This window comes from Argopecten irradians, chromosome 5 (assembly GCF_041381155.1).
Source record: "Argopecten irradians isolate NY chromosome 5, Ai_NY, whole genome shotgun sequence".
Taxonomy (NCBI): domain Eukaryota; kingdom Metazoa; phylum Mollusca; class Bivalvia; order Pectinida; family Pectinidae; genus Argopecten; species Argopecten irradians.
In genome coordinates this window covers 27,502,943-27,522,656 of record NC_091138.1, presented here as the reverse complement: position 1 = coordinate 27,522,656, position 19,714 = coordinate 27,502,943, and the positions used below count along the sequence as shown (strand labels likewise).

The window sequence follows — 19,714 nt, the reverse complement described above, 5'->3', positions numbered from 1 at the left end:
TTATTCTGTAGCAGATGAAAGAGTTAAAAATAGCATGACAGCTTCATTAGCACATATATACATGTAGCTATGTAATTTGTTTGTTCCAGTGAACTCAAGGCAGATTCCCACCTGTACAGGTAGGCCTAGGAGCCACAATAAAACACCCCATAATGACTTTTTACATTCTATGAATCATAGACGTCTCCGCACTTGGAGACCTCGGCACTTGGTCACCAAGGCACTTTGATATTCGGCACTTGGTAATCTCGGCACTTTTATTTTCGGCATTTGGAATATTCGGCACTTTTTGAAGAGAATTCGGCACTTAGTTTTTTTAAATATTATAAAGTTTATCGCTGTACGAGAAATATTTACTTTCCTTCCTATAATTTTCTCCGAATTTATGAAACTGTTTGTGTCAGATGCACAGCAGTGACGACCGAAAGTTGTTAAAAAGTTGTTATATTTATATTTCAGTCATGATACAATAATTGTGGAACAAACATATTTCTAATTCATTAGCATTTAAACGTTTTAATATATTATTGATATTTTACTTTATATATAATATTTAATGCATTTTGACTATTTTTCTATCGAATTTCACGGTTCGTTTTTCAGAATTTTCCATAAATTCCGCGGTAATATAAGTGCCCTTTCATATGTGAATAGACGATCAAAATACAGTGTAACAGAACTTTGACGTCAATATCAAGTTCCGCTGGCGATAAAAATGCATGTAACATAAATATCTCTTGAATAAGGCCACGGAAAATTATACATTCAATTATTACGGAATCTGCTAATATTATTTCTACTATCACAAGTAATTTGGTTAAAAACGAACCGGTGACAATCAACTAAAATATGTTAAAATGCATGAAATATAGTAAAATGTTGGGAAATTCGATTTTAAATTAAAAGCAAATGTAAAGAATTGATTTCAACCGTGTTAAAGGCCCAATTTACGTAACTTTTCAGGTTTTGTTTTTGTGGGTTTTTTTTTTTTTGTTATCACACACATTTACAAGAAAATTACCACGCTCTCTCTGTATAAAATGTTGACTAAAGCCATGTAAGTTGTTACTGAGACCATCTGTGAAGTTTTGAAGAAGAAAAAAAACCAATTAAACGTCGACGATTGATTGATTTTACAATATCTTTTCTCGTCAATCAGTTGGTAATTATAATTGACTGACACGTGAACATCGAGGCTAGTAGCCAATGATATGGTAGGGGCGGGGCTTCTGTAGTCACGTGCTTGTCAATTATACCCGGTCACGGCGACCGTCTCCCAAAAGCCATACTTCAGTGAAAGATTTATTACATAAAATTGCACGTGTCCGTGTCAAATACACTGCGCTTTAATCTTGTTGTTGGTATAAGCATGATAATCTTATAGCGATACGATGATCAATATGCTGCAAATATTCCAGTTATGAATAGTCTACTCTATTTATTTTAAAAACGCTGAAATTAAGAAATGAAGCATTTTGCATTCTCTTACGGGATCACGATTTAGACAATATTTTTTTAGTTCCTACACGCTTCAAAAGTCTGTCGACAGCATAATACATTCCATGCATCTTTTACCATTAAACACTGGCAGCTAGTTTATAAAGATTATATTGCCGTAATTATTGCATGATATGAGAGACAACTGACGATCTTTATATAAACATAAAACGCAGTGAATTATGAACAGAGAACCCTTAACTACATTATTATTGTACCAGTCTACGGTACGTATGTGTTTATGAAACAACGTTGCTTAGAATAAAAAAATTAAGAATTATTCAATATTCTTGTACATGTATTTACATATATTTGTGTAACTCAAAATAAACAAGTGCGGCAAATTGTAATCAATCTTATTTTTTTTTCAATTTATGTTCGTATTCTGTCAACATGTATAATAACTACAGAAGCATATACATAAGAATGGATATTTTATATATCAAGGACTTATAAGTGAAACTTTATATACTGTTGACAAATGTCAAACCGACAAGTGCTGAGATATCTGACAAAAGTGCCGAGGTGACCTCTGAAAAGTGCCAAAGTGACTCCAAGCCCAAGTGCCGAGGTCTCCAAGTGCCGAGATGTCCTGATACCCATTCTATATACTGCTTTTGTCATGTCAGTAACATAAACTTAAATCTAGGTCTAGATCATTCCAATGAATTGCATTTGGTTTTCCTTTCTACAAAGTGTACTTGCATCAGAAGCATACACCTACGAGAGAATGGCAACTCCGCCATTTTAAATTAGCAGGTATACCTCTGTACAAGCATTGAGTATGTTTAATTTTATGTATGAACTGTACCCTTAAATAATTAAATACAGGAGAATAACTTTGATATGTTACAAAAGTTCAGTAGTTTTCAGATGGTTCGAATATGATTAGGGACTGAAAAAATAATATTTCAACTTTATACTAATAAAACTAAACACACTTTTGGTTTTGAAAAAACAGGTAAAATTGGTCATTTTCATGCTTTCGAAAATCATATCAACCATGACAATTGGTCATTTAAATTTCAATCCATGATATAATGTTTAAATTTGTATCGATGTATATAAAATATACACATGCAATGGCGAGGTAGACCGAATGATTCCGTCTCTAAAATGATTTTTGTTTATTGATATGTTCATTTTAGAATGAACATATGTAAAATGAACAAATCAGAGATACAAAATAATAAAAAGGTTCATTTTAAGAGATAGAATCATTCGGTCTATGGCGAGGTACTGTGTGAATTAGTCGCCTGCCAGTATGTTTCTGCTTGCATGTATCATTTTAGGAAGACAATTTTGGCTATATTCAAAATTTCATTTCCAATATTATCTAACTATAGCCTAGCTGTAAAAATCAGTAAACTAAGACATGGAAAATTGAAAAATAAAATGTGACCAACACGACCTGTCCCCGAGTCTTGACGTCGAAGACATAGTTGGCCCTTAAAGGTAATTAAGTTTTTGGGAATTCTTTAAAACGACTTTCTAAATTCTTGTCCAGTTACATAGACCTGCAAGCTTTTTAAAAAGACAAACTAGAATAGAAGTCTACTTGATAGACCTGAGGTACGTTTTCGATCTTCCATCTTTTATTTCTTCTTCGCATTTCCCCCCTCTCAAGCAGAAGAGTTCCACAGAAGCAATGACCCTAACGATTATCTCCCTTACACAGGCCTGGTCAGCAGGAACTGACACAGGGCCCGGTTGCTACTTTTGAAATTAACTTGACAAGATTTTACTACTTTCTTACGTACTCCATTCTTTAACCGTTAAAGAAGATGCAATTACATTTTAAAATCGTTTTTCAGCATACCAGAAATGGAAAAACATTATGCTACATCAGAGATTTAGTATTGGTATTTAAATCTCTGGCTACATACAGAAGATGTAATTTCTCTCTTTGAATTTCCTACAACATTCAAGTTTAACATTATCCATAAAAATGTATTACTATGAATAATTTGATTAAGTTGCAATTAGAGACACTGATTAATGACGGGGTACACGGAAGGCTTAATTTGGTTACAAATGGCAACGTTGATGCCATTATTTATAGCATTGTTGTAAATCATCCTATTCAAATAACCCTTATTTAAGCTTATAATTAGGTTCTACATGTATATATAACGCATATCCGGCGCGGTCCATCCCAAATCCTTCAATAGAATCACCAGAAAGATAAAATTGTATACTTCAAAGCAATCCTTTTGTCTTTGCATTACACATATTAACATCATGTCATATTAGTTTTGTAAATCAAATGTATAAAGTTGGAAATATTTCTACCTTCTTAAGACATACACTACGTCATCCGGACCATTCTTGACCATATATGTACATGTAGCTGTTGATAGGACAAGTTAAACAAACATAATAGCCTCATGGTCTAACTGGACATCAGCTGATGGGGCTAACAAAGATCTATAAGATTAAGGCTGTCCGTAGCTACACGACACACTGACCAAGGGTTAGATTTGAGTGACAGATCAAAGATGACACTAATTAAGACATCAATATCAAATTACATCTTTGTAAAATCCAGGTGCTGACCTCACAGGTATAGGACTAAAGTTGCCGATATACCTGCAATTATCCAGCCACCATATAAAGATTTGATGTGTAACAATATCATCAGATTCAAGCGTCTTATACCTAGATAAATACACAACACAGACCTATATTTACCTATTATATATATACTTCTGTTTATATCTACAATATGTGTATAGATCTTATGAAAGTATCTGTTTTAGTACGCTTTAACAGTCCTATTCCATAGTCCTACTCCACTAAATACCGTATGATTCAAGCTCACGTTCAGGCTCATCAAACACAGATGTTGATATCATCTTGAGATTCGGGTGAGAAAGCCACCCTATATATATATATATATAGGTTATTTCATGTGACCGACATCACGGTTATGTACAGGCTAGTACCGTACCACTACTGTCTAGAGGAAGTAATGCTTTCTCAAAATAAAGTAATGCTCGATACTAAATGTATTTCGACACATTTGATGATCTGTAAGCGTAATTTGCCATTGGGCAAAGAAACGCCTTAAAATCGTGTGATTTCTCATTGTAATCTGATATATCAATCAAGATTGGAACATGCCTAATAGCTTCTCTGTGTCGGGTGACAATCGACTATCTGATCCAGGAGTAAGGAGGTCACGCCCTTTACTGTCTATAAGGTCGCGGTACACTAGACATGACAACGGAATATAGGTTACGCACCCTTGTCGGATTTTGAACATGATTTCTTTGACTATGCAGTCCGACGTGCCAGGTTCAGGAGGTATCCAGGAAAAAAATACCAACCTGCGGTTATTTTAGTACTTGGCAATTGCCCCACATGGGTTCCGAACTCATGACCCAGAGCATGCTCGATACTCTAGGGATTACTTTCACTGTGAATATAATGATAGTGCTAGTAACCCATGAGGTATTGATGATTATGGAATACGTTAGGACATCTTAATCACTCGGATTGGTTAGTTCTCGATCTATTTAAAAAATCTTTACTCAGACCAGGATCCTGAATTCGGTTGCGCTATGTCGCACTTCTTACAATAGGACGTACAGATGAGTTTGTCACGTGATCACAAATGTACGATAGATGATGTAGTATTTTTTAGAAATGCCCAGCCCACAAATTGTGGATGTGGGAGTGATGCATAACATCTAGATATTTTAACAGAAAAAGATGTCTATATATGATTATCATAATAATCTGTGTTACAGGATTGCTTTCTTAGAGGTAAATGCAAAACGGTTCAGAGCACAGGGACCTGGCACGACTTTTTAAAACTAACAGTATACATATATATATTATAGTATAATACTATAATATATATGTATACTGTTAGTTTAAAAAAGTCGTGCCAGGTCCCTGTGCTATACACATGTTTTAAGAGACGGATTGATGACAGTATATGCCCACATTGTAGCTTGTGTAAACACGGGCATGGGAAGGCATTTATGTTAGGTATTATCCCTTACTGGGGGTTAGACGGGTAAAACACTTTGTATCCGTGCTTTTTATACGTGAACCTTAATGCCTGTTCAAACACAATGGGTTTTGATTGCAGCCATTCCCTACGTTATCGAGGTGGTAACCATAGAAACAAAGACATTTCACGACCTATAGATCCTATTGGCTCCCACAATTGTTACGTATAGACGTAAATACCGAAATACAGGTCCTCACTAAAACTGACTTTGAAAAATTACCCCTTTTTTGGTTTAAATATAGGACTGATTTGTATTCAACGGAAGTCTGTGTTTAAGTCTAATATTTGGTACAGGACTGATAGGATTGTTGGGGTACAACGCTGGTTTGACACCAACAGAATTCTGTGTTTAAGCAAAACACCGGGTTGCTATGAAAATAGGTACTTGTTTCAGCACACGCGGTTTGTACCCCAAAAAAGGTTTGTAATAACGATGTTTTAGACTGATTGGTCACAAACTGTGCTTTGTAATCGATGAAAGTTTCTGCATAAAACTGGTTTTTATTTTAGTTCTGGAGTTTTGAAACAAGCTTGTTCTGCAACAAATATAAAATCATTGGAACCAGACAAGCTTATCAATAGAAGTGCCTGAGTGAAAGACTGTTACAAAACTGGTATTTCGCCAATAAAAAATGTACGAGTAGACGCAAGTTTTTGATTGAGTATAAGCTTCTATCATCAACCGAAATATTCTTGCCAAGGTAGCCCAGTTCATACCTGAGTACATATATATATATAATGACATATAGAGAAACTGACCTCTGACATTTAACCTGTATAAATTAACACTCAACGTTTACCTCGATTTGACCCTTGACATTTGACCTGTATCAATTAACACATCTACCATCTATCTTCATGTACATTTTTTGTAAATGAATGCATGTTATGTGACCTTGATGACCTTGAAATTTGTTCATGGTACATCGATCAAACAATAACAAGGATTTCACATCAGTCAATGACTTCGCTAAACCAAAGTAAATAATGTGCATTTTAATCATTTACATTATTTGCATGTGCATAATTAAACATGGTGGATTTGAAAACAGCAGTTTCAAAGACATATCGTCGAAATAAGGATTTCAATCAACCCTCTCAAGTCGTAATTTTAAAATAGGTGTTTCTAAACTACATAAATCACACCCATGTCGTTACTTCTTTTCAGATGAAGGTACGCCACGGTTATTGTAAACTTTACGACCTCTGACCTTCACCGCCATCCCCCGATGAGCCAGAATTTTGGGGATTTTAGAAATAACTGTAAAGTTGAGAGCCACACACCAATGGTTAACCATAGTCAGTATATCTACAAATTATTTAGATAGTCGATCAAAAAAGACCTAAGACCATGCAATTAGATTTTTGCCAATTGGGTGGTCTCTTGATATTCTTAAAATCGAGCATTTACTTCTAATGAGAGGTCATACCGATCACATACCCACAATTCTATATTCAGGTAGAAATATATACAAATGAGTTGTTACGGATAACAGTATTTCAACACTTTCAACAAAACCGTATTCCAACGCAGATGCCAGGGTGATTTCATCAGCCCCCCTCTCTATCGGAAGGCGCTTGTACAAGAACAAGTGGGGCCCCATCCTCGGTAACCCAGGCGATATATACACTAACGTTGATAAGTGTAGCGTAGTGTAGTCTTAGATCGCTGTGATCATGTTAAGAACAAAACGTGTATGTGTTCAATAATGTACAATTACTGTACAAAATTTACCCCATCAGTTATAATTCTTGAACGTACATTTACAATATCTAGATTATATCGAGTACACCAATTTTCGTCACTAGTTGATACATATACTATCACTTGTCTATATAGCGTTTTAAGGGTCTTAAATACAGTTGATCTTGTTTACACTAGTAAAGAACAAAGTGTTTTACAGGCCTATGCAAGTTATAATACTCAGGTGCAATTTAATACGTTGTACGAGGTACGTTGATAAATTGTCTGTATACAGTCATGTACCGAAGCTAAACATAGACCTTTAATTTGACATGTAATTTGTTCAGTCGTTTAATTCCGACAAAAACTGCGAAAGAATGCATGTTTCATGCGAAAATAATTAACTCATTAAGATACCATATAATGAAAAAACAGCCACGGCGAATTACTGACGTGTACAACAAGGAACATGTGTTTGACCGCAATACATATTTGACCTTGACATTCGTATAAAGCGTAAAATGCCCCTTTCATCAACTAACATTTAGGTGCAGCTGCCGTCGACATAAAGGTATGACACCACCCTATAATACCCGAGTTTCACCGCACGTACCACCCTCAGTAGACGACGGACCAATTAGTTCCTAGAAACTGACACTATATGTTGCGTCACAAATCACTATTTTAAACTAGATATTCTTTCCCGCATGACTGGGCAATATATTTGATGTCGCCTTTAATGGAATTATCTTTGTAACTGTTCCTACCATGCGCAGTGATTTGCTCGAGGGGTGGGGCGATTGGCACGCCCTGGTAATGTTTTACCATTTCTATATGTGTAAATCCTGTATATGCTACGTTGTTTACATTTAAATACCACCATGTTGACATCAAGTCATTTAAATTCTCCACATACCACTAAACTATCCTAATAGAGTTCCGCCTTCCTGATACGGGTCGTGATAGAGATCTCGCAACGGCAGAAAGGGCAACTTTTGCAATCAGAGAAGGGCAACCTTCATAATGATGGGCAAATATGGCAATAAGTAAAGGTCATATCTTGAAAAAATAAAGGGCAATATTGGAAATCAGAGGACAAATCTTAAGAATGAAGTGCAAGAAATAAAATCGGGACGGACATATACGTCTGAAAATTAAGGGGAGTAACTAGACCTTCGTAGAACATGGCGGGGAACTAGGGATGGGGCCAAAGAGACAATTGAAAGTTAAACCAATAAAGGCTTTGATTGGGAACTACGTAGAACTAGTATATTCTAGGATACAGGACGCGAGGCGTTTAGGGGCAACACTCAATAAGGTGAAAGGGTGGGGCAAATTGTGTCATTGATGGAAATTTGGTTAGGGGCTAGCAACATGAAAGTTGCGAGACTATGAGCTATGTACACGCTGCATAGTAACGAGGAAAGATCTGCATGGGAACTTGATGAAAACCGGGAAAGTCCAGAGATTGGGCTTGAAACTAGTGGGGTGGGGCTGGAAACTATGGAAACACAATGTAAGGAACTTAGTATGTGTGATGTGGGGTGTGCCTAAGACGCACATTACCGTAAAAGCTTCGGAAAATATGTATTTTCGGATAGCAAAACATAAATGAGGAGTATAAGATACATTACGACAGTATTCCCATCGTCGTTATACCTGCTAGATACAGCTGGCTACTGAAGCGCGAGGCCGAATTGATATACTGTTGTTTTAATATGTAAATAAGCATCTGTGTAAGATAACTATAAATGGTAGTACACAATAAAAATTAGCCGCGGGCAAACATATGTAAATGTTTAAAAGCGATCATAAATTATTAAAGAACACATCGGTATCAAATTAATGCTGAATAATTCGTAAAATTTTTAACTTCCTGTATTTGACGCACACGTACTCAATTCAAATACTTAATTGTAAAGTTTAACTATCGTGACCGTTGCAGGACGCACATGTTAATCAGTTAATGAGGTTAATACTTACCTTAGTTACACAAGAGTGTATAAATGCTAAAAAGCATACGGTGAGGACCTGGAAGTTTGTCATAATGCTAAAGGCTCCCATCCGGCATAAAGCATGTGTATACCAAAAACACTAATATTGGCGTAATTTTCACAAATAAGAAGCTTTAAAATCCAATGTTTCCTAAAAGTGTTACAAAACTGTCCGGTTAAAGATGTTTTCACTGCCGGCTTTAAGGTCCCTCTACCACACCCTGGAAGTCGTGCGCGTGACAGTGAACCCGACACAGTCCGGTGATCACGCCGTGGCGTTTTTAAATGCCATTAAAGGGAGGGTGTCGATCGTTACCGAGTCACCTACAGGTACGGCCCGGAAGGGAGTCGACTTACACGTGTGGTGACACAGAAAAACTCCCAGGACATTAGCTCTCCGTGTATATTGTTGTCTACTTTGTTTAGTCGGCGCTGTTGTATAATTACAGGTTAATGAAGTCGAACGTGTGTGATTCACAGCTGAACTTTAAATATACCTGCTCTCCGATTGCGAAAATACTACCTTACAGGGCTGTACCTGAGAAAGGTGCTTCAGGGGATCGGTTTGGATGTACTCAATTTTCATCACATGTACTGTAACTGCGGACATGGATGCATATACAACGTAGATTATGGAACAGTTTTACAGTAATGTTCAATTAAACAGGATTGAAGGAGCACACCATTCTGCATCAGATTCCTATGATAGTTTCCAGACCAAGGTTAATGGCCAAATTATTTCTTTCGTTCATAGATCCCTAATACAACAGACTCAAGACTCACGATGAGATAGCAATCTATCCGAGGATGGAAATTGGCATTGTCTTTGACCATGCACTCAAACTGTAAAATATGGGAAATGGACAGAGGTAGTACTGTATATATGGACTTATCTTTTCAGTCGCGCGTTATCCAAGACCGCTTACGTAGTATAGGGAATTAATTGATTTAGGATTGAAGCTCTTTACCACAACTCTCATTAACGTCAGTTACATGCGTTTAATGTTGAAGTTTAATTATATTGTAAATTTTTAAGTCTTCATCACATTTAGACGTTAAGATTGTCAGATCACACACCATGACGAACACTGACCACAGAGGTCAATGGCGGTTATACGCGACCGATCTCGGTTCATCTGACCATGTCACTTTATACCTGATATACGATCTATATCAGGTGTCATTATTATAGACTATATTATATAGACTACAAACTACGTTAAGGGTTTAATTTCTTGACCATAAAGATACAGTTACGATTGACCTTTTCCTTATGAAAAAATAACAGATGATGTCTCTATGTTGTTCTTTCATGTTCAGCACAAACTTTTAGTTGCAAGTGAAAGAGGGTATGGATTTAGGCATCTCTTTCTTTCAGGCATATACAATCGAAATGCATTAATATACAACCTAAACCTTTTTCGGGTCTCTTTGCTCTGTAATGGCTATTGCCCACTTGACTTGATATGACTATGTAAAACTAAAGGTCAGGTCGATCAGAGTAGTCACGGATCACTTCTCCTCTTCATCCTGAAGTTTTAAGTGATTTTTCATAGTTTCAGACCGTAGTGTACCAAATGAATGTCAATATTGCTCCTTTGAACTGAGCCTGTGACCTTTACGCTTTATTAACTATACATACATCTGGATCTTACTACTCTAAAACAAGTACGTTTTACCTATCGGCGACTCACCTTTTTTATAAATATGGAAATTAAAACAGCACTAACGTTAAATAAGTCTCGCTGATTTGTTCACCCACGCGAGACTACGTGTCTTTTTGTAACAAAGGTAAAACCACTAGTGTGTAACTGATTGTCATAAAGGTAAAATCAAACACATCAAACACAACCACCACCGCAACGTTGTACACAAATGTATCTATAGGCGAAGAAAGTGACGCTCTGTATAACTTACTAATGTATTTACAAACAAACATTTATGTAACTGGTTAAAAATGTTCTTCCCATCAAAACTTTATAATTCCGTTTCTGTAAGAAGAGTGAAATTTGTGCGCATACAACCAGTGTAGGTCATCAACCGGGAAAGAATAAGGTTTTAGTATGAAAACTTCATTTTTTGACCGCTTTAACAAAACTTTTCCAAACAAATAATTCAAATCTATTCAAACATATTATGGTAATCGATATAATCTTTATCAAAAATGCTTAAACAGAACATGGTTTTTTTTTCAATACCGTCAGTGATTGTCTTAAATGTGATGAGTACAGCTTTGCATTCCAGAGATGCTTTTCATTCACATGTACAACCAAACAAAATCGGCTAGATGAGATATTGCATTAACCATTTTAAAAACATTTTCAAATGAAAAAGATTGTTTTTTTTGTACCATAGAGAACTATCCATTAAATAGTCGTTACAATTGTGGAACGCACCTGTAGCATATTTTTGGATAACACATGTCGAATAATTTGTCAAGTTTATTAAGAGTTCGATAGAAAACATGTCATTATCATATTGGTAGAAAAGTAATCAGTGCTGTATTTTATAATTCAACACAGGTAGGCTATACTAAACACAGAAACGGACTCCAGCAGTCTAAGCCGGAAATGATGAGTTTGATGGTTACGGTATTCACACATCTTTCTGTGCCAAGTTGTGCGGGAAACCCGATAACAATGTGTTTTATTCCGTCACTTCACCAGGGTCCACATAAAAAGCAATTCACCTGAAAACGTGCTCTTTAAATTTAAATCTGTGTACACTGTATAGGTTCCTTGGATCTGTAAATTCGGTTAACACATAAAAAGTGGTGGGTTTTACATGTTATTGTTCACTATAAACCTTGGTTTGACCTTCAGGAGGGAAGATATGAATATAGGGCGCGGCCATCTTACATATTTCCTTATTTTATATGAAATTTACACTACCCTGTACATTTCTATGTAGTTACCCGGGAGAAATGTCCACTAAAATGGTGCTATTGTTCTGCAAGTTATAATTATCGCCAGTCTACCATGTGAGATGAAATGGATCGTGAAGACAAATATTTAGGTTAGCTAGACACCTGATAACTCCATCCGACCACGGCACACCTTCGGGAATCACAAAATCCTGGACAGCGTCGAAACAATTCATGGGATGGACCCAAGGAATACAATACCTCATACCCACAAGCATTGTTAGTATACTACTATTGTTATGTAAATTCTACACCCATAATACGTCGCATGTCATGCTAAAATTCTAACTTTAACTTGACCTCTGATCACATTCTGAAATAGTACTACATTTAGTTAGATTAAATTACTATTTCTCCAAATAAAATCACCACTTAGCTATCTAATAAGTCTGTAGGTCCACACTGGGAAACTTTGAGAATATCAAGGCAATTTACCTGACCAGGTGTGCATGTCCTATGGCAATTACTGTATCAATGAAACAGACGTATTTCTAGAGAAAATTGAGGGTTAATTTTAAGATAAATCAAGACGGGTTTTTTTGGGGGTATGATCGAGAAATTATACCCCTTTATAAACAAAAGTAAAATAGGGTGTTTTTGAAACATTTACAAAGAATCGTTACTCTTGCTAAGTCATGAGCAGCACCACGTGGAATGGGATCTTTGCTAAAAATATAATTCCCTGTTATAGAATGGGTAATTAGTAGTGCTGTTTAGTGCATTAGAAGGGCTACTTCATTTTCATAAATGGTAGATGATAATTCTGAAGAAATCAAGAGGGAATCCTTCATACAGGTGATAGAACTATTCATAATTGATAAATAAACACGACATTATTAGTACAATTAGCGAACATATTTGGTTTGGTGCGACGGGAGTGAATGAATTGGTATATGTAAATATATATATTGGGATGAAAATAACCTAAGAACATGATGAAGGAACAGACACAATCATTGTTTCTACAGGAGGAGATAAATCGGGCATTGGCATGGGGGTCTTTATGCAAAAGAAGATTTAGGACAGCATGAAGGTCAGGAACACTTGGTTCACGATACAACACAGTCGAAATTATTCTGCCTTGCTATCTGTTTTCAAAAGCCGAAAAAACGGCAGAACTACGACAAGATATGCGATCATGAAACATGTATACCTATTTTCTTAACCCATTTATATCCACAAGTTGAAAAATTCTTGAGGCGGAAGTAATGGCTTAGCGAGACGTGGGACATTGTTCACGCTTGAGGTACCGGGTGAGTACGCGTAGTTTTGGTGTTGCATTGTTGATGAATTCCATTCTTTTATGAAGTCCAACTGACATCGGGTAACACTTTATTACGACTTCTGTGACCTACTTTGTGCGTCGAAGTGATCTTATCAACTCTACCGTGAATATTTTCCTTATCAAACAGTAGTGAAAGAATGTACATTATAAAATGACCTATTTCTATTAAAAGTAGTTCCTTTAAAGGGTTCTAAAGAATATTTTTGATATATGGTAATGATAAAACCGATTCACGAAATAATAGTAATGATTGAAGAGGTCAATAAAACAGATAAAATAGGTCAAATAGGCCACATTATTATCACATCACGTGAATTTTCATTTCTATTTCGTATCCTATGTCTAGAAAGTTGGAGTAAGCCGAAATACCAGACGATAAACCGTCGGCCTGATGTCAGCACCTATGTTTACGGTCCTATACTAGATTTGAACTCGTGCCCCTGAGATGGATGACTGCTGGTCTTATAAGACATTTGGCAAGCACCATGTTAGAGGCGGTGCTGAATCATAGGACCATTATACGACCATAAAGTGTGTGCATATTTCGCAATGATTTAAATTGGACAATAAACCAATAACGTGTCAAAACTACTGATTTCTGTAGAGTCCTTTGAAAGGAATCGTATACTACAGAACATGATAAAGCTCCTAAATTATAATTTTTAAACCAAGTGTATTTACCTTTGTTACATTCCACATTTTTTCTGAATTATTCACGTCAGATTGTTCTCGCTGTTTCTTAGGACGCACTGATGGGATCTCTCTGAAATTGTCTTTTGTGCCTAGTTATGCATATTGCATTTTGGGTGAAAAATATTCAAAATTCAAGATGGCCGACTGGCAGTCATCTTGAATTTTGACAATTGAAGTTTGTTTTCGCTATTTCTCACAAGGGATTTTACAGAAACAATTTAGAATATCGACTTATTTTTTCCATATAAGACTGACAAACCTGTCTATAAAGGTCAACCCTTTCAGGTGACAAGAAAAGAGTGTGCTTTATCGCCATGATGTCTTTAGATAAACTCTGGTCAAAATGTGTTATAATGTTTTTAGACATTTGGGATCCCAAGTGTTGTTATTTAACAGGTAACCTTTATACAGGTGGTTTCTAAGACATGGTTCGCTGTATGTTTGCTATGACATGCCAAACACGATAAACAGAGGAACAGAACAGATAGTTTCTCGTCGTGGTGGTGAAGTAAAAACCACGAAATTCCTGTCAATCTCAACACAATGACTATAGACTTTGACATGAACATGTCTGCTAATCTTTGACAGTGAACATCTCGGAAAAATGTGAATTTACTTTTGACCTCAGTGAATGTTGAGACAAAAGCGCCCACAGTACTTATGTCATATCTCGGTTCTTTCCTTTCCTTCAGTACACACTGTAAACATGAACATGTGAGGTTCGATTGTGCAATGTATCAAATTATACACAAAGGTATTTGCACAGGTAAATTCAGTCACGACTTGCATTTATATTTTGATTCAAAGCTATAATATTTCTTAATGCGTATGTTACATTGTAACCACATTGAATTGTTACCACATGAATCAGATCAAATCACACAGAACACTAGTTGTTGTGCTTCACATATAACAGGATGTAGTTATTAGTAAATTCTCCTGAAATTGCCATATGAGATAAGGGGAATTACTCGAATACACAAATAACACTAAAATACTTTGTACATTTTATACATTTATAAAGAAAATTGACTCTGTAGTACCTGTAAATTTTGCAGTTATTATAAATGGGCAAAAATTGACAATGTACTCTGATTTAAATAAAATGCGTCAAAGTCTTTAAAAGTGTTATTTTATACACAGACAGTCACGACATATATTACTTTTTATGACAATTTCTTACGGTTGATTAAAGCTTATCGGTTATATATAATAATAGCGATGTTCTAAAAATAGTGACTCATAATTACTATGTACGATACATATTTATTTATGTAGTCACTTTACACCATTTCCCCACTAAAAAAGAGTCCACAACCACCGAACTGTACAAGTCGGAATACGAAAGATTTTGTTTCATACCATACAAGTAGACTTTGTTTAAGTGTTATTCCTTTTGCATTAACTTCACATGTCCCTGATTTTGTGGGTTTTTTTTTTGTTTTTTTGTTTTTTTTTTTTTTTTTTTTTTTTTTTTTTTTTTTTTTGTATTTGGCATTTTAGATCCCGGTGTAAGTGTTGTGCAGTAATCCACATGCACATTGGTATACGTTTTTGTCTGTTGTTTTTATAGCTGGTGCTATATTTAAGCTGACCCACTTTGCCTACTATATATATGCTGTAAGAGAATGCCTTTTCATATCCAAGCTTCATAGTTAAACTTACGAATAGAAAGTAGTGAGCGAAATTACATTGTACTAACTTAGCTAAAAGTCAACAACATCCAGTTACCACCTGTTGTAACAATCAGGTGTTTCATCGTCATTATAACCAGTACAGCCTACACGTAACCATGGAGATCTGTGTCACGTTTTAGATTCAGGCCTAGTGTATTCAGTGGCATTGCTCAATGACCCAGAAATCCGGAAATTTCCACAAAATTCAGACCATTTAGAGGTTTTAGGCGCATGGATACTCTACATTATTTCGATGATTGATCTAGATGCCTAAAACCTCTAAAATATGGTTTAATCCAAATATATATAATATATAGCTAATTCTCAGACCCATGTTTAATGGCCCACAACAGAAGATTCGTTTTTATGTTGAATCACGTTGCTACATTAACAACCAGTTCGATATGCCTAAGGGAATACAGTGTAAATACCAGAGTTTATAAAAAAAAATCCTACCATATCCGTGTAGATACTAGACTTATATAATGATTCTAAACGTACACTGAATAACCTTATTGAGTTTTCGATTTTACATTAACTTCATTCAATGTACATATACCATGGCCATGTATTCTAGTAAGATCCTGAACTGTTGCATAAGGCAGACAGTAAAACATCAGTCTGAACAGAGAAGCTTTCATTGATTAATTGGTAATGTCTACGGGGTATTCATGTATTTTTGTGCAACAACCTTAAACAACAAAATGTGTTTTCCCATGATAATACAATGCACACCAGATAATAATGGAAACAATGATTTGACAGTAACTTCCTTGTCGAGGACAGTTTGTCGATGCGTCATTGAACATAGAGGTGTTTTTCAACACTATGATACATGTGGATAGAGCATGTTTAGTTTAGTTTCATATTGCTTAACATTTTCGACATCTTGGATCATTTGAGGACAGTCTCCATTGTATGCAATTAGTGTACGGTTATATTGCGCAATATGTCCTCGTGATAGTGAAGGTCCTAGCAATTTTAATGAAAACTCACTGAATCACACAGCCAAGACTCCGAGCAGCACACCAAGCCTCCCTCAGTTATGTCGTCCTCAAACTAAATCTCTGATAAATATATATTGCTTACTCCTATCTAAATAACAGTAGTTTAATTAATGCCCGACTTGTAGTTTGGGCCTAAAACTCAAACGAACAAATATATATAGGGAAATAAAAAAATTTAAATGGGCCAAGGCCACTCATAGATGCTGTGAATGAAGGACTCAAACAAGAAATAAAGAAATTGGTTTTTCATTTAAATATAGAATTTAGTAAACTATACATAAGTGTGCAGTGTTGAATTTCAGAGTTTAATAAAAAAAAATATTTACGATATACCGTATTTATTTTATGATATTTGAAGCTTTTCAAGAACAATAAGTTGAATAACTTATTATCCTGAAATAACTGTAAACATTTTTATTTCTAGATTATTTTTGAAATAACTATTTCAACACCAATGAAACCGTTCAGAATCTGAATATAATTTTTTTATAATTCTTTATTAATTGCTAAATTATCAATTTTGTCAATGTCTCTTCAAAGACAAAAAAATAATAAGAAAACATTTTCGTATCTTAATATCCACTTAACATTGAAGAATATTTTTGGAAAAATATAACATTAGAAATATTACCCTTTCCGGATATGTTTTGGTTCCTTTTTAGAAAACTAACATGGTTTGCTTTGACGACTTTTGACTAATAAATCATGGCCAGATACTTTTGCCAAAGAAAAGGTACATTATTTCATTACGTATTTCACTCGGATTTCTTTTAAAGATGCTCCACTGCTGACAAATGGTATATTTTTCACTATCAAAAACAGGAGCAGGCGATTAAGTATTTTTCTTCAGTAACAAAAGTTACTTACTTTACACCATTATAACCTTTGAAAAGTTTGAGCTTCTAATTTTACTTCAAGTTAAAATTACAAAAAAATAATTAATTGCATCCCGAAAAAATTCCGCGGCACTATATCCTATATGGAATGAAGTACTGATTGCGCATGCACCAAAAGCAAAATACATTATTTTATATTACTTTTTCTGTTAATTAGACATATATATACACTATTAAATACCCATTATTGTTCAAGTGATGAATATCATTTATGCTCTGTCGGCGGTGGAGCATCTTTAAATTCACAAAAACTTCATGTAATGTATCGGACTTTAGCAAGTCTTCGTAAGCCTAACTATAACGTTAACAGTAACTGGTTGGCGAGATATTATCGTGCAGAACATTTATCGTGAGTTTTGCTTTGCCGACTTTTGACTTATAATTAAACATGTCCATATACGTTTGTCAAGTAAAGGGTACATTATTTGGTTACTTATGAAAGTCAAATTTCTTTTGAATTCATAAGAACGCTATCATCAAGAAAACTTCCTGCAATACATCGGACTTTAGCAAGTCTTCATAAGGCTAGGCCTACCGTACATTACACGACAATATAAGTTCATTTGTTACTTTAAGTTGCTCGTACATAAATAGATCTATATTATCATTATATTTTGTAAGTTTAAGTTGATAGATTTGGTACTTTTTCCCTTTCAATATACCGCAGTTGTCAATAAACAAAAGACAGAACTCCCAGTGACACATCAAGGGAGGAGGCACGTACTCAAAACTATTAACTTTTACTGCGCAATAATATCTCAGATATAGTTCGTCAATACAACCAACACAAAAAACTTTATAAGCGTTATAATAACTTTCTTTTGCAGTTACCTTCCTAACATTTGATTACAATAATCGATCATTAGCATGAATTACGTAAAATTTAAATAAACATACACAATCCAAAATCCACCGAAAGTCTGTCGCGGAGGAAGACAGCGAAGAAGGCGTTGTTCGTGATTTTCGGGAGACCAGTGTTCTCGGAGTAATACAAATACAATAGAGTCCCAACTGAACACTTAAAACACTCCATCCGTGGTGTATACGTATGTACAAATTCTATGTCTGTGGTTTTGAATATTGGGGTTTTATTTTTTCATACCATCAAGTATTACGTGAAATGAACAAAACAACTTTTAATTTTCATCGCGGAGTGGTTTCATTGTTTTGATGTGCACAGGCTCTCCGAGCGTACCTAAGAATGCAGTTTCACAGCATCAAAAATGTGAAACTGACAAAATAATTTGTAAAGGTCCACTACATTTTTGAAACGGCTTTTAATCTTTAAAACGGAAATGTAAAACGAGATCGACAATTTTGTAGAGTTGCAAAAATTATTAACTTACCGTTAACACCACACGTATCGTCGTCACATTCTGAACAACTTCATTAACATGGTTAAATGTTAATTTATATAACGCGAATCGTCTTATGTTTCTCGCAGTCGTCCTAAATACCGCGCGGTGACTGCGCCAGACGGCTAAACAGACATATGACTCCCCACTATTATCAAATATTACGCAGGAAATCTTGCATAAGTTTATGGTTGTAACCTCATCTTAAACTATCGGTATATATTTTCTGGTGTTATTAATGTTTTTTTTTTTTTTTTTTTTTTTAATCCGGAAAGGTAGTGGGCTCCACTGTATACTAGTAATGGTAGAAATACATTTGTGCTTGCTCAGTTCTTTGCTCATTATCTAATTACCTATGAAAGACCTTAATACCCCCTTTTCGCTCCGGAAATGTAGTGGGTCTTTAAACCTTATGATTATTATAGTTTAGGCCTGAGCCTATTTTACTAAAAAACTGTAAGTATTTATCTCACACAAGAGAAAAGATATTTTGTTAGTTGCAATTCAATGTTTATTGGATGTAGATATCCATCATGTTAAGATTAGAAATATGTTACAAAATAATTTTGCGGGGCTAATATTTTTGCGATTTCGCGCGTGGTTCAAAATCAGATCTGCGAAATATTAAAAAATGGTCGAAAATTTATACCTTGAAATCCATATCGCAAAAATTTGATTTTCTC

The 19,714-nt window shown here is 35.2% G+C and overlaps 1 protein-coding gene across 1 annotated transcript in view; it reads right to left on the bottom strand.

Moving 5' to 3' along the window:
- Positions 1–19,714, bottom strand: part of LOC138324363 (uncharacterized) — a 120,832-nt gene that overhangs the window by 66,523 nt on the left and 34,595 nt on the right. The gene's annotated exons all lie outside the window — the stretch shown is intronic.